Below are 17,541 nucleotides of genomic sequence, written 5' to 3' on the forward strand. Positions count from 1 at the left end.
GGAAGTCTGGCTATCAAACTGTTGCAATCAGATGCAAATGAGATAAAGGGCATTTTTGGTGAGATGTCCTTTGTCAGTATTTTTAAATTTCCAGTTAACTAAATCCATTCTTAGCCGTAAATACATGTTAAGTGTGAAAAAGATGTCCTCAGTCCTAAGAATCAATTCAAGCACCCTTGCCCTGCTGCCAGCATTGAGACTGAAGTTAGCGGTGATGTCCCTGCGTCCTCTTCGCTCCCCCGTCTTGTTGTGGGAGCTCCCATTCAGCAGTCAAGAGGGCAAATCCTGATATCAAGGAATGGCCAGTGTACGAGATATTAGATAGCCCAAACAGGAAAAATGGCCCATCTGCCTTGGGTATTAACCACCAAAAGCTTTTCAGTTCTGTGTAGAAAATATTCTGGAGTTTCAAAAGTCAGCCACATCAGGCATTACTCCTGATCCCAGGACTCCATCCAAGAAAAGGTCCCACTGTCTCTCTAGAGCCTTAAGCTGACCCACTGCTGACCAGGTCCTTGCTGCCTTCCAAAAAATCCACTGTTCCCTTTAGCAAATGGATGGCCACATGAAAGATCTGGAGAATTGCTCCAGCCCTGACTCAACTCTTCGACCTGCTTTTTCCCCCCGGGATTTCCTTGCCAGCATACAGTGCAATGATGCCTCACTGGCCTCAGCTCATATTTCAGGATTAGATAACAGGTTAGCTGATGCCTTATCTTGTTTTAAATATCAGGAGTTCAGACAACCATGCCCAATACCGCCCCATCTAGCCTGGAGTGCCCTGCATTCAGTCAGATGATCTCAGATGAACAATTCTGTGATATTACCTGTCCTCAGCATCATACGATATGAAAATGTGTCTGGCAAAAATATGCATCAATGCGTATGACTCAGTACTTACTATTCTCCCCTTCTGCAGCCGTTGCTACAACTCTTTTTCCTGTTAATATTTCTATGGCTTGTGCCTTCATACTGCACAGTTTTACATGTCAGAACGTACAGCCTCATTCTATCAAACGTCTAGTGGTAGGGATTCAGTTTCAACTCCATCACAGTTCCATCAGTTTGCAGCTTACTAGATAACCCTTCAATTCAACTTATTTTCCCTGGATTTGAGAAAATAAAGACAACGTCTCCCTTTCACTGTGCCTTAAATTCACAAACTGTTTCCTAAGCTACATCTGAGGCTCTCTTCTCCATTTGTAGACTCACTGCTGGATTTCTCGTTGCTCTCTATGGCTTTCTTATGTGAGGGGAATTCACCACTCACAGAGGTCTTCTGATCTAAGCGTGATTTTGCATCCTTCTTTACCACCCACCTTTAGCATTCTAAAGCTGATTGAGACAGAAAAGGAATTTCTGCTCTTATGGCTCAAACAGATTATGTCTTTGTCCTTTCTCCTCTATGAGATATTCCCTGCTGTGGCGTACATATGCAGCCAAAGATGAGGCACGATTCATCACAGATGTAGGAAAAGCCATGTCGGGATCCTGGTTCACTTAATGCCCACAACTGACTTTGAGGTCATATTATTTTTCATTCATGAAACCATCTGGCCCTGACTGTCACAATTTGGCTATGCTTGGCTAGCCCACAACACTGCCTCCTGTGCTCTGTCCTGTATACTGCGGATTCATTTTGCATCAGAGCAGTCTTAAAATATATGGGATGCTGGTGTGCTTGTATATGAGCATTATATTCGTCAAGCCTTAAAAGACGTTATGAGCAGCATATTAAAAAAAAAAAAAAACAGAAGAAGTAATACATGAAAAATGTTGAATGTCTGCTTGACAGTAGCCAGCAAACTGCTCAGCTACATCAAAGGTAAAAGGCTGCTAATATTCAAGGGAAACTGCAGAATGCCTCTTGCATAGGTTAGGCATTTATATGATGGTATATCAGCAAGGGCTCTGTTGTTTAAGGGGCCTAATGTGCTCCCTGCATCATCATTAGCTGGGAGCAACCAATTGTTTTGGTGGGATTATGACTCCCAGTGGAATTCCTTATGCTGCTAGGTTTCTTTGTGGAGCCTTGTCTGCCAAATATAACTGCATGTTAATGATTCACAGATAGGCTCTGACATCATCTGAATCTGCATGCAGGTATAAATTATCCACCTGCTATTTCTTTATTGTGTGTTGTATTGATACATGAGTGTTTTCTTTATCAATTTACTTTAAAGACTCTAGTTTGCTATTTCCTGCTTGATGAAAAATGAAGCTGGAAATGTGCTCACATTTTAGGGAGTGTAATTAATACTTTCCTCATTAATGGTGCATTATTTCACCTACCCCCAACCCATCCAATATTAATCAGGATGTTAATTTTTATAACCTGGCCAGCCTGATCTGTAGGTTATCCGTGGTGCCCATGCATACAACTTCAATCCATGTATCATGTGGGACTGTATACCCATCTGAAATAAGTGATCAATTCCTTGATGTGCTTCTGACCTAAGTGTTACACTATGATCTTCTTACTGTATTAAATAAGGGTAATGCCTGGCCTGGACATCTGGACAATGATTTCATGGTATGAGATGGTTTCAGTTCCAGTGAGAGATGTAGCAAGGGGAATGGCGATGATTTATGGCTCCCCAAGCTATATGCGGTTTTTGGGTTAGTAGAATTTTTAGTAACGCTTTATATAAAGCTTACATCTCTGAAGTTGTGTAAGAATGTTCAGAATCTGTAGATATAGCTGCGTACAAGTATAGTAAATGCATTCATGATGGCATTCATAATACCCTGTGACGCAACTTACTTTCACTTAATTACAATACAATTTATAATGTTCATTAGTGAAGCAATATTATACATGTAACCCAATATGTAAAACACTGTAGTGACATACTGAATAATCAAATAGAACTGTAATGCATAAGTTGTCCCTAACTCTGGTCCTGTTGTCTTCAACTTGTGAGTGAAGGTGCAGTTTCTTTGATTTTATTTAGTGCTGTAGAAACGAGAGGGAAGTCTGGCAGTTGTTAAGTGGGAGTAAAGGCAGTCAAAATCAGAACACTCAAACTGCTTCAATAAATGACAGTCCAGGGTGACATTCAAAACTGAAGCTGATGGGCACTGCTTTTGGAGTGTGTCGGCCAGCTTTTTATTGCCTTTGCTCTCAAGTGTTTCTTTTTTGGCCGGACCGCAACAGGTGGGCCAGACTTACAAATGCAAATGTCCGTCATTGAATCACTGAGTCATTGATTGACTGATGAAGGTACACGATTGGTCGGTCGATTGTTGGAGTTCCCCCATTGGCTGCTGCTCTTTCAAAATATTCGGTGGTCCGAGGTGTGCTGTGGGTCTAGACCTCAGTAATTATTTCCTATAAAAATAATTTTGCACTATTTAACTGTATAAATAATCAGGGATGGAAAACTGCTGTCAGGACAGTTGCTGTTCATGGAACCGAGGTTAAAACAGTTGCTTTAGATGTAGTCACGCTGCCACTGTAGTAATTATGGTAGCCTATGGGAATTGCACATTACCATAATTAGCAACTCCTCTTCAGTTACAATTCAGTTCAGTTCAGTTCTGTTCAAAGGGGCTATATTGGCAAGGGACACAGACTTTCAGTGTTGTGCAAGTCCACACTTCACAAGAACTAGCTCAAAGTTCAGTCTGCACAGATTAAAATTAAACTCACATTCACAGCCCACAATTTTGAATTTTGGAAAGTTCAAAGTCCCAAAATGAACTAGTTCATGTTAATTTCTGCTTTTTTAACAAGCTGCACTGAACTATTCTTTTTCAGAAGAACCTCCTCCTACCCATCAACCATCACTAATTCACCAATAACATCAGCACATTCAATGAATGCTGTTCATTGAGCACATTCATGCACAACACTATAGACATTTACATTGCCAAAGCAAGTGTGCAATCCAAACATACATACATTGTTCAGCTTTGACCTAGTCTTGTTTTTCTTCTTTTTCTCTAGTTTAGTTTAAAATGGGAGGAGCAACTGAGGGGAGACAAAAAGCCTCCTGATCACAATACATGGTTGAGATGTAATATTGTGGGATGCTGCCCATGACGTATAAAAATAACATTGTGAGCCTTGTTGTCTGAAATTTGCCTTGTTTCCATACTTTGATTCCATATTTTGATTGTCAAGCGCAATAACCCTAATAATCAGAGGTCACAGATTTTATCTACAGAATTTATTAGAAGCAGCAATATAACTGTGTATTGTGGCTCTGCAGGGTAAATTGTTTTGTTATTATTAGTAGTACTGGAAGTTGCAGTGGCAGTCATTGTAGTTGCAGTACTGACACTACAAGTAGCAGTTGTAATATTGGAGAATTTAATAATTTTCTGGCACTATGTAATATTTTTATGAGGGAACAGAGAATAGACCTCATTATGACTGTAGAATAGGGGACATAACTTCACAGCAGTTCTGTTCATTTTTAGCTAAGCTGTTTTATGAGAGTTAATAATTAAGGGAAAGTTGCATGGGATTTCAGTTTCCTCAGAAGTTATTCAATCTCTAAAATTCTTTTTACAATAAAAGAACAGGAGCTTAGGCTTAGGTTATAAGTGGCCCTGTAATCTCCTTTCAAGATACATATTTTTTGCTGTGTATTAAATTTAGAATTATAAAGATCAATGCATTATTAGATATTATACGGTGACGTGCAAGTATGAGCTCAAGACTGAGACGGGAACCGTGAGTGTGAAACCTGAGCCATGAGGTCGGAGCCCCCATCAGGTGTACAATCTCACTCTTGTTAAATTCACTTCCACCAAGCCGGGCTGTTTTATGAGAACTATTCATCATGGGGAGCGAGACACAGGTGCGTCATGTAATGGCGGCAATGATGCAGAATAACTCAGGCGTCACTTCCTAAATTGGCAAGAGCCATTTTCTCTGCAACTCAACACACCAACAGTTACTTCTTAATGACTTGGAAGGTGGCGAGGAGCGATTTAATTGGAGACAGGTTTCTGGCAGCTTCTCTTGAACTTTGTGGGCGTATTGTATAGTTTCCCCCACAGAGCTCATGTAATTCTGTGCGTGCTGCCATTTATACAGAAAGTGCTTAGTGAGTGACATTACGGAGGTAAACAGCATTTCTGTGCATTCACTTAGCCTCATTTCAACAGCGCCTGACTTTGCAACGTGGCTTTTTTTTGCTGCATATTAAATCTTTACAAAGATGTAACCTCTCTGACAGAGTATTGAAAAGAGGAGAGTGAGGCTTGCGTAATTGCACGACTTTTCTTGTTCCGCTGACGTTATCGTTTTTGTTAGAAGCCTAACTTTGCGTTGTTTGTCATAAAAATGAGGCCCTTTAGTGCTTGCGGAGGCTCTTGTGTTTGAGTAATGAGCTAAACATATCATAAAAGGCGTATACAATTTGTCATACACACAGACACAAGGACAGGCCTGTACATGCACTGACAGGCATAGACTGTATACCTACAGACATATACCCAATTTACCCACAGGGAAATCATCAAAGTTTTACCTTCAAACATGCAGTCCACATACACATCCATACACTTGCACAGACCCCACACAAAGCAAGTTTAGATGAAAAATGAATGCAGTGAGATGTGAGGAGGGCAATCTACATGGCAAATACTGTTTGACTTTCAGAGCTTTACATTAGCAGTCACAGTCTCTCCCTCTCTTGCACTCTCTGTCTTTTTCTGTCCCCCTCTCTCGCATAATTTCTCTCTTTCTATCCACTCCTCCACTCCCAACACACACACACACACACACACGCACACACACACACGTACACACACACAGTTTTTGGCTTGAAGTGCCTTGGAGGTTGGGCTGCATCTCGTCTGCTGGGATGGGTTGATAAATTTATTGTGGCGAGGAGAAAACAACTGGGAGGATTGTGTGTGTGTGTGTGTGTGTGTGTATGTGTGTGCGTGCATCTGTGAGACACAGAAAGAGAGTTTCAGAGGACAAGGGAGACAGCAAATGATTTTGTGTGTGAGACAAAAAAAGAGGAGAATCATACCCTCAAACCTCAGACACTCACTATTTGCAAACGAAGGAACAAAGCTAGCTACACACACACACACACGCACACACACAGAGAGAGAGAGAGAGAGAGAGAGAGAGAGAGAGAGAGAGAGAGAGAGAGAGAGAGAGAGAGAGAGAGCGTCACACTCTCTACTCTGGCCTAACTAGCAGTGCATGCACTTTTTTGGAGCAGCAAAATGGCCCGGGAGAGTGTGAATAAGATGCACTTTGAAGCATCACACCTTTGATTTTATGAAAGTGGAAAACAGAGCTAGTCTGTGGCCTGAGCACTTGTTTGCCACTGCCCACATAATGCGCCCCTTCTTGCACAATCCATGTGTCAGTTGTCAGAGTTACTGTAAAAATTATTTTAACTCACCTATAGTCATTATATGTGGGCATGCTTTCTCTCTCTCTCTCTCTCTCTCTCTCTCTCTCTCTCTCTCTCTCTCTCTCCCTCTGTGATTAAAGAGCCTCTGTGATATTAGCTACACAGGTGTACTTGCATAGAGATGAATGCTTAACATCTCATTCTTTTTTTTTTCTTTTATTATACATCTATCAGTACCAAGAAAAATGACCTTTCTATCTTGATCTTAACATAATTAATTGTCTCCACATTAATTAAAAGGTACCAAGTATAATTTTCAGGCTCATAATCCCATTCATTATTAATGCCATAGACAACAAAGTCTGAATTCATATGAATCACAGAAATATTCCATCTGAATGACAGACAAAGGTGTGCAATCGGAGTTAAACATTGTTCTCATAGTGGATCAGTCCATGTTAATAGTAAAAAAAAACAACAAAAAACAAAAAAAAAACAGCATGAGATGGTATGAAAGCCACTTTTATAAGAATACGTCTGGGAAAGTTGCACCCCATAACCATAACCTCACCATCTCTCCCTCTCTCTCTCCTTTTCTCCTTCTCTCTCTCTCACAGTGGGAAGTTAGCGCTCCTTCCTGCCCACCCTTGGAGCAGGGAATTGAATCTAAATTACAGTGAAGGCCCTTCTCATGTTTTACGTATGATTGACCTCATTAGCAATACTAATTCCTCGCTCTACAAGATGTGTGGTGGCCAAGAATCCCATTCCTCACATTGTCGCCCACAACTGATGCAACAGTGGTCTAATTGATCTAATAATCCAGCCCATTGTTTTGGATGATGTTGAGTTTGCTATTGGTGCAGTAATCATAACCACAATCATAGCTCCTCATGTGAAAACTGGCCATCCCCGGTTTCCCCCAGCCTGTGTAGTATTGTGTCACCTGCGCTGCGATAGCATGGCTATTTACCTCTGAAAACCAGAATTTCCCAAACTCAAGGACAGAGAATAGAATAGGCATACAAAATAACAGAAATACAACAAGGACTCACTTCAAATATTGCCTTTACAAGTGGCAACAGGATGGTATTTTAGTATGAAATGGGTAAACTTTGCCACTTACGTGAGTTAAATGAAATGATTTTTTGTTTATTTTGTCCTTTTGTATTATAAATTTGAGGAAGTGCTTGTTTAGTAAGATTAATAGGGAAGATCTTAATTATTTTTTCAATGGAAGACTTGTTTGAAGAGGAGGCATTTGCCTTTGCAGAATATTTGGATAAAGCAAGAAAATATGTCATGTAATATATGACATATTACATGACATATTTTAATAGTATTTCATATGTATTTCATATGCTAAGTGACCTTTGTCTTATATTGTTGTAATGGTAGGTTATGTAATCCAGTGTGGGATGGGCCATTTAGATGGTATGACATGAAAATAAATAAATAAATAATGTGTTCATTTATATGTCAAAGCAAAGGTAAGTGTCTTTCCTCAGCTTAATGGTCACACAAAAGACAAGACAAGCTCATTACACCAGCAAAGAGGAACCGTGTTTGCAAGTCAAATCTCGCCAACAGGGATAGATGGACATTTAACCTTCCATCCTTGATGTCTGTCAGCCACTGAATGTGGTGGTGTTTCTGTAATGGGACGAGCAGCCACCCACTGGAAGTTATTAGGTCTGATTATTGCTTTGCATTATTTCATAAAAACCACGGCATTTGAGCTCGTTTTACAGGACCAAATTCATTCTATGGGGCAAATGCAGTTCCTTCTCAGTGTTCCCATGTTCAAAGATAATATTGCTCCCACACACACACTGCTAAATAAATTGAGGGGAACAGCAGGGCTCCTCCATAGACCCTGCAGATACCAAATCTAGTATATTTGAATGTGTATGAGAGGCAGATTTCCACCTCTTTCATCCTGCAAATATCTACAGTCTTACCCTCTGGGTCCAAAACCCGACCACACACAGTTGCAAGACTTGGATGACATTCATATATTGCAAGGCCTTGTTTTTCAATTAAATTGTGTATGAAAGTAGAGCATGGTTTCTAATGATACTGCAGTGCCATTGTAACTGTTCAGTTTACAGTTAAGATTCTTCTGTCAGCAGATCACAATATGCACCGATTGTTTGTTTGGCTTTAATGGAGGCGGCACCCAAGGGTGTCTTTTCAAAACCCCTTTTAGCGGCTTACAGCTTGCAGAGGGAATCCCTGTGGGTGTGTTTGAATGCCTTTAGTAATGGCTGTTTGAGTGACCCCTTTTGTTAGGTCGTGATGTTGTGGAGGAACTTGTTTGACTTTGACTTGTTCAGGGAAGCCAACAGTATGACCTGCTTGTGATATTGGGTGGATAAAAAATGTGTATTTACACTTGGATAGCCGTGCCAGGTGCATGTGTTCCCCGTCCTCGCTGGTGTTTTCACATCTCTTGACAGAGACTATTAGTTATTCATCATCTTGTTACAAGAGGCAGCCATAGATCACGGACGAACCCATAAATGTCGGCCATAAATAGTAAATCCTCTCTTTTCACATCTTCTAACAGTTTTCTCGCCTTTCTCTACCCTCCATTATATCGCCCTCCCTTCCTGCATGCAGTACAAATCATTTAATTGTCTCTGTGCTTCCATTATGTTAATTAAAAAGCATGCCTGCAAGCTAACAGGGAACTGTTTGATACTCAGTACCACCTACAAATAGTCCTGGCGTGGATTCCACTCAACGATATCAGGACCCTGCTGCTTTGAATCTCTGCCCATTTCCGCCTTTATTGCGGTCTGACTGTGTAGATGTAGTGCATGTACTTCCTGGATTTTTGAAAAGAACAAAAGGAGGAGGCCCCTGTTTTTTTTTTTTTTTTTTACTCCCAGAGATGGATTTCATTTCTGCTCAAGATTTGGCACCGCTTCCTCTAACCTTGTCATTTTTTTCACATTTATTTCACAGGAGGGCCGCGTTTGGCACAGACAATCATGTTTGCTGCCTCATTCTTTGTTTGTCTGTTTTATTTGCTTCTTTCTTTGTTTCTTTTATGCTTTGTCTTCTCAGTGTGTGCTTCTGTCTCTCCCTCTCAGAGCAGAACTCCCCAAAGAAGTCTTTCTGACATCACGCTCGCCTTGTGCTGCCGCTGCTGTCATCATTGTGTCTCATAGCCTCTCTTAAATGAAAGCAAACACGCGCAAGTAGTTGGACTTGAGATTTGAGCCTGGACTAGGAGCTAGATTAGAGGGTGTAATCTGCCTGCCAAATTGTGAAGCATGACATCAACCATATCACGACATTTTCAGTAGACCCATCGGAGTGTGACTTCATAGATGACAGTCCCATGCAGATTTAGTTCTGTGGATGAAGCCTTTAGACGGCATTTCACCGTCACTCATCTGACATGTCGTTTTAGGGATGGTAACAGTGCCTCTGCATGTCTGCACATTCTGACATGATGAAGATTTTGACACGCTGATAATAGCAGCACCCAAACAAACATCAAAACAAAACAAACGGGTTTTGTTTTTTCACTCATTAAAATTAGCATTCTCCACTACACAGACTGAATGCTATCTTGGGAAATATTCAGAATGTGCTTTTTAAGGCTTTTTTTTCTTTTCTTTTTTTTTTTTTTGGCGGAGAGACGGGGGAGGATTATATTGTATTAGGGTTGGCTGTTGGAGATTCTCCCTGTAAATCCAGCAGAAGTGCTGTACTTTGCCCAAAGGCATGAAACCCAGGGGTAAACAGCTCACTGAGATTTGACCAGAGGCCAAACTCATGCGGACTAATCTGTAATATAGAAAAAAAAAGTCAAATAAAAAAATCATAACCGCCAGTGTAGAAGTCTAGATCATGCCATCACAAATTGCTGCACCTCGAAAAGAAGGAACCATTGTTTTGGGGCGCACCGGTGGCTCACCGGCAAAGAGCGCGCACTATGTACCGGAGCTTAGTCCCGATCGCAGCGACCAGGGTTTGAATCCGACCTCAGGTCCTTTGCTGCACGTCATCCCCTCTCTCTCCCCCGCCTTTCCTGTCTGTCTCTACTGTGACTGTCAAATAAAGCAGAAATGCTGAAAAAATAATCTTTAAAAAAAAAAGAAGGAACCGTTGTTTTGTGGTTGCATGTAGTTAGAATTTATACGATTGCTGCATAATACTTGTCCAACTGATGAGGCTTTATATGATGTATTTTTCAATGTACATCCCATGTTGAAAGTCTATATATTCTACTTAATGCAAATGTGAAACACCTGTATCTGACTAGAGGCTGAAGGTATATATTATTTCAGATATTGTGTGGCCCCAAAAATGTGAGTGTTGTTCTCCTACTTTTGAAGACATAACTTTTTGAGCCACCAGAAAGCACAAGACACACAGACAGAAAATGGTGCTAGGTCTGTTCATTTGGAATGACAGCGAATTAGTCTGGTGAAAGGGTTATACTGACTGAACAAAATTAGGACCGCTGGCTCTTTTCCAGAAATAGACCAGGTGATCAGGTGAATCCAGGTGAAAGCTCTCTGATCCCTTATCAGTTCCACCTGTTAAATTCCACTTCACTCACAAAGGGGCGAGGTAGATGAAAGAGAGAGGAGAGCATAAAGAAGGGGTTTAAGATGAATTGTTCAAAAGGTGATTCAGCTCAGGCTTAGGAAGGTGGTCCCGCATAAAGCTATACAAGAAATTGGAGTCATTTTGAACGGCCTAAGAATTGTAAGGCTGGGGCCCAAATATCCTTTAACAACCATCTGCCCTACAGTGTCTATTTCCTGCCACGTTTCTCGAAGATGCTTGAAATCCAGAGTGAGCGCACTCCCCTCTCATCAGTATGGATTTAGAAAGCACTAGAAGATAAAATCCACTTCTATGAAACCATCATTTAATCTGTATTATTCCAGTACAACAGCTGTCAAGGTAACAACTGATTGTAACTAACAGGTGATTTTGCTCTTGTTAAGCTGATTAACATTTTCCATGTGGCTACCAAAGGATGTGTTCCCAAATATAACTTTTGATTTGGGTTATAAGTTTTAAGATGGAAAAAAAAAACAAATATCCAATGGCAATGTGCCAAAAATGCAGCCATTCCTGATTCAACTCCTCACCTCATTCTGGTCACAGAGGATGAGTTCAGTGAACTAGAGAATGAAGAACTGAGGTGGCCACCACAAGCCAGACACCATGGCCCTGAACCGCTCTAACAGTTGTCTAAGAGTTCCCAGTTGAGGAACTACTTTTTCACTGAGCATCATTAAAAATGGTAATCACCACTTTACTTTTACTTCACTCTCAGTGTTTTATTTTAGATAAAAACAATATTGTTGCTGCAAACTTGGAAATAAAACCAATAGAACGCTCAAGGCCTATGTGTAATAATAAATAACATCACGGCTGTGTTTTGGTCACAGACGTGAGCCAAAGACAAAAATAGTCATAATAATAGTGGAAATAATAAGACAATAATAAAACTTGACATCCCACTTTGAATAGTAACAAAACAGCGGAGCAGGATGGTCAATGGACAAGTGCAGCTGTGTATCATCACATTAGCCCTGAGTGGATTATTATACATAACATGTGAACTAGTCATAGTCAATAATGGGTTTCAGCCAACCTGGTTTTAGCCAGGGACTACAGGAATAATTATGATAATAATCTTAATTATTATAATTAAGATGGCAATTTGGACACCAGACTCAAGTGGCCATACAAACCTATGAGTGATCAATTTAATAAATGTGCGAACACACACACACACACACACACACGCGCACACACACACACACACACACACACACACACACACACACACACACTTGCACCCGCGCACACCCTTCAAACATTAATTCAGTTCTAATGGATTTCATGAAGCCTTCATTGAAGGTCACCCTCGCCCCATCATGATGTTATTCAGCCTCTGAGTAGTAAAAGATTAGGTGCCTTATACTGCCAGGCTTGGGTGACTGGAGAATTGCATCACAGATCACGATGGAACACTTGCCATTACTGATTGAAAGAGAGCAGACGATACCCAGGTGGGTTAAAAGCTATTTTATACTTAAGTGAAAGGGTGTGTTGAAGGGTAGTATAATTTAATTTCCATCCTTTTTTGATATTCTTATAATAGGCCTCATTATCAGAACCAAGTCATTTATACTTTCCATGGACTGCAAAGCCTATAATGGCAAAGAGAAATAGTGATTCTGTCAGACGCTGGATCTTTTCTTGGAAAGACTGAGGTCTCATAGAGGAGGTCTCAGATGCAATGATGCCATACAGACTCAGTTGGAATACATGCATGAAAATGATGCGGTACTAACATGTATCTCGCAAATCTGTTCTATTGTACAAGATGCATTTAAAATGTGTCTTATTTTCTCTTTTTGGGGAATTAAAGACAAAAAACTGTCCTCTATGACCGAAACCATATGTCTCATTTTCCAGCCACAAAACAACAATTTATTATGACGTAAAATATTGTGCTTTCATGGCTCCTATACAGGACAGGCAACTGTTACTAAGGCGCTCTCCTGTTTGAGTGACAGCCACACAGTACACAGCGCACATGTACCAGTTGCTTTACTATCTCTTTATGCAGATAATAACCAGATGCTCCACTGTTTGCCCACACATAATTAGGTCTGCCAGTATAAAACTAGCATATTTGAGAAGAAAGCAATTGTATTTTTTTTTCCTTTACTCTGCACTCTCCTTGTAATATCCACATCTCATAAGACCCTTTATTTACATGGCCATGTGTTGTTTATTTTCACTCCTCTGTTGACTTTTCTTTTGATTCTTGTGGTACTGATGAATCATACTGGTGTGATCTCAGACCGACAGCCAGCCAGCCAGCCAGCCAGCCAGGAGCCAATTAAGATCATGGCTGAGTTTCCTTTTCCTGGTTGTTCACTGTTTCTCTCTTGTCCTTTGCTTCGCTTGTTTTAAATCCTCTTCTTGCTTTTTAAAACCTCCAAAACTGCTGCTAGTCACTGTCTCACAGCTGGGACAGGAAGCAGCAGGAGAGTAACTGCTTTGAAGGGCCTGTTAATGGAGGATTGAGGGGTGTGTGTGTGTGTGTGTGTGTGTGTGTGTGTGTGTGTGTGTGTGTGTGTGTACTTTGCAGAGGATCTATAATGTCGTGCCATACTCCAAGGGGGAGGGCAACAGGGACAATCAGCTATTTCACTTGACAAAAGTCACATAAAAAATTGCAGAAAAAAAGTGCAGAAACTCTGGATAAAACTCATGTGAACATGATGTTCCTCCACCACAAACTGGATTACATAACAGTTGGATAAGCCATTTCCACCTCTTCATCACAAGAAAACATTATCTTAAGGTTAAGGATCAGATTTTGCTAAAAATCTTGACTTTATTGTAGATGATTTCTTGATATGAATTACAACTTGGGGTGCTGCAATTGAAGGTAAATGTATCCACTCATCCACCATGCTGACATACACAGCTATACTCTCACTGCCAGAATAATGCTACTGTTTCTAGTCACGTCTCCTTTATGTTAATCCTTTCGTGTGGGGAAAATGTGCTCAAGAATTTCAGTGTCAGTTTGCCTTGGATAAAGCTACACCTGGACTCACAGCAAAACAAGAACACTGTAGTCTGGCCTTTTCCCCCCTGTTTTTGGAAACTGTCACTCACATATAAGGCTCTGCTTTTGTAAATTAAGCATGCATATAGTGCAGTATGCATGGTGTGAGCACACAAAGCTGGCAATTGTGGCTTCACTTTGCGTCAGGTGGTTCTTTGCCTCCACGTCATGCCCTAAAACTGGTTGGTTCTTTGCCTCCATGTTGTGCCTGAAAAACCATTTAACGCACACCTACTCGTTGGTTATGTCGTACATGTGGTAGGGGTTTACATCATCCTGACCAATCAAATCACCTCTTTTCCATCCCTTGAAAGCAGTGCACTTTGCACCAAGGCAGTTCGATAGTTTGGTGACGGAGAGAACTATCTGGAGCAGGTCCACCACAGAAAATGTCTCCCAAGAGGAAACTGGTGTCCAATGTGTAGGAGGTGCAGAATCATATGTATGGAACCTTAAATCAAATTAGACTTGGACAACGTAACACATTTGGACGTGCATTTTTCTTGCTCTGTTTCCAAGAGAACTGTTGCCCAATGTAGGAAGTGGTTCAGTGATGTTAAAACTACACAGAGAGAGTGAGAGAAACTTTCTAAAATAGATTTAAAAAAATGTTCAGGAATATAAAAGAGAAACTTTTTATATCAGATGTTGACCATAGAGCATGTTTAAAAATTGTGTAATCTGCAGTAGAAAGGTGCCAATTGAGTACATTTTTCTTACTTAGGTAATGCAGGCCCTCAAAGATTAAGGGCTCTAGTTTCGCAGACCTGGGGAGGCGGGGTCGCAGCGCCCTTCACCAACAGGGTTTGGCCAGGTGGATTTTGCAAGTTTGGCACACCGTGCTTGGTGGCGCAAGTATGCTGTTGTCCCTCCTACCGGCGCATGGGAGTAGATGTAGCACTTTTATCACTATTTATACAATAAAACAATTATTTGGCTACTGGACCAGTATCTAGGCTCGAAGGGAGTGGTGGCATAAACTAGAAATAACAAGAACAGAGACTCTTTTTTTTATATAAAAATAATCTGGCAGTTTACTGAAGAAGGATAAAATAAATAAATAAATAAATAAAATTTGGAAAATAAATAAATGAAATAAAATATGTACAATATATATATATATACAAACAATATTCTTGAACTCTTTAATACCTCTTATGTTGAAAAGAGTTGAAGTATTTTATTGATGTGTCTAGATATTATAGTGTATACCTATATATGTATATTATAATTTAGGTATAAGACCGGTCTTTTAATTGCTTAATCTACTTTTTAATTATTTAATTCTAATTTTATCTGTTTCTTTCCCCTGAGTTAACTCTCTTTTCTTCTCTCTGTTATTTTTCATTAAACAGTTTTCTTCACCTTAAATTAAACATCCATCCACATTCACATTTAAAAGAAAACAACATACATTTGATGAAAATATTCAGAATGCTCAAATTGTTCAATTTCAGAATGTTCAGTTAATATTCAGTTCTGGTTCATCAATGAAAAAATGTCATGTACTATATAATCCAATTCGTCTCCGTTGTTATATCCACTCCGGTATTTATCAGTTCAGTGTAATTTATCCAAACCGTGCTGAACGGGTCACAGGTCCTGGGGTTGGCTCGCCATCGAATTCTATCGGGGTGTGTATGCTGATCGCGGTTACACACAAGAGGAAGGGGGGGTCCTTGTCCGTTGTCGGGTTGTCCTCACAGGTCGGGCAAAAACCTGGCCTGCATAATGGCCATAAACAATACATAAAATAATTAATTATCTTTCCAACCGAAAGGAATGGGTAACTCAATCAATAAAGGCTACACGGCTGTTGCAGGAGAGTAACTGCTCCGCTCACCGCTTAGTGTGTTGCCATGGTTACCCGCTAGCGTCTAACAAAATGTTACTACTATTCAACATAAAACCGATCACATAGTATAAAATAATCAACAGAAGATATTACTATAGAGATAATTATGGTTAAAGCTACACTTTAGGATAGAAAAACAAATAAAACTTATCAGATTTACATGTTTATAATTGGTTTGACTGATTATTTACACCGCTGACTCGTTACTGTGTATCACATTCATTCAGACATTCAGACTTAAAAGTAGGAAGAAACAATTGTAAACTCACCAAAACCGTCTTCAATTGTTTCCTAAATCTCCACTGGGATGTGGCACTGTATACTGTCCGTTTTGAAAAGAATAATCTTCTTTACAAGTGTTTATATTTTCGTTGGATCATGCGTTAACTTTTTCCGTGGGGTTTCTGTCTTTTTCCTTCAGTTGGTGTCTGTCAGTTGAGCTCAGTCGGCTCGCGTATTCTATTCACCATGTAATTTGCTTCTTAAAGAGACAGTATCACATTAAATGGAGGGGGGAACATTTAATGGGATATGATATAAACGTATAATATATGTTTATATTTTTTATGGTTATTAATGTTATATTTATATATTTATTATATATTTATTGCTGTTTCGTAATCATGGGTTACATAGAGAAGGCGTGGAGTGGGTTTGACACAGCCGATTCACTTTAAACCAATCAAATGAGCCCCTGTCCTTGCCTTTAAAGTGCGCTGTGCCAAGGCGTAATGAAAGTTTACACAATTGACATGGAGGTCTACTGCCGCAGGCGGAGCGGAGCCCAGGAGCCCGGCGCGGAGCAGAGACCGGCGAGCAGTGCGGACACGTCACCAAAACCTCACAGGCAGGCTTCCGGAATGTCAGGCACATGAACAATGCAATAAATACCGAAAAAAACACTATTCAATGCTGCGATCACAATCAGCACATACATATATCTCCATATCAACTGTCCCGTCACAACTGATGTCAGATCAAAGGAGATTGGCACCGTTTGTGCTGATTGTGAGGTTTTGGTGATGTGCGCCAGGCAGCCAAACTTCCACTGCGCCGGCTCCGCTCCGCCTTGCGCTGAAAGTAGTCGTGGTTTCAGATGGCGAGCTTTTGGCGCATCTCGGCGAAGCCTTTTGGCACGAAACTGTCACTGCGCCAAGCCGAATCTGTCGGCACCTCCCCCCGCTGCGCCGCCACTCCCATCTCGGCGAACCTCCGCCTGCGAAACTTGGACACTGTCCACCTCTGCCATTTCGCCGGTCGAAACTAGCTCTGCGCGGGGTTCGCCTCACTGCGCCACCCCACGCTGCGCCGGGAAACTAGAGCCCTCAATGTCTGGGTGGATTCATCATATTTGATTTGTTGCACTGAAAGCCCATCTTTGAGTCGACTTTGGAAATCATGTTTTGGCTACAGGCCTAAGGCTAATGTGATGCCCTTGCCACCTTGTTTAATGCTATCATAACGTATGGCATGTACAAAAATGAGAGCAATTAATACCTTGTTTGAGCACGAACACAATATACAATAAAAATAGTTTGTCATCATAAGAGCATCGGTAACACTTTACAATAAGAGTACAACAGTTAATGTTAGTTAATGCCGTAATAAACATAAAGTTAACAGGTAATAAACATTAAGTAACAGTTAACTAACCGTTAACTAATGTGTGTAAGAATCATGTACTAATGCTGTTCATGCTAAGGTATTAATTTATATGTTATTTAAGGGTT

General features: G+C 40.6%; 1 protein-coding gene across 1 annotated transcript in view; it reads left to right on the forward strand.

Moving 5' to 3' along the window:
- brinp2 (bone morphogenetic protein/retinoic acid inducible neural-specific 2) overlaps window positions 1-17,541 on the forward strand; it is a 129,033-nt gene that overhangs the window by 73,498 nt on the left and 37,994 nt on the right. The gene's annotated exons all lie outside the window — the stretch shown is intronic.

Source organism: Myripristis murdjan, chromosome 17 (genome assembly GCF_902150065.1).
Source record: "Myripristis murdjan chromosome 17, fMyrMur1.1, whole genome shotgun sequence".
Classification (NCBI taxonomy): domain Eukaryota; kingdom Metazoa; phylum Chordata; class Actinopteri; order Holocentriformes; family Holocentridae; genus Myripristis; species Myripristis murdjan.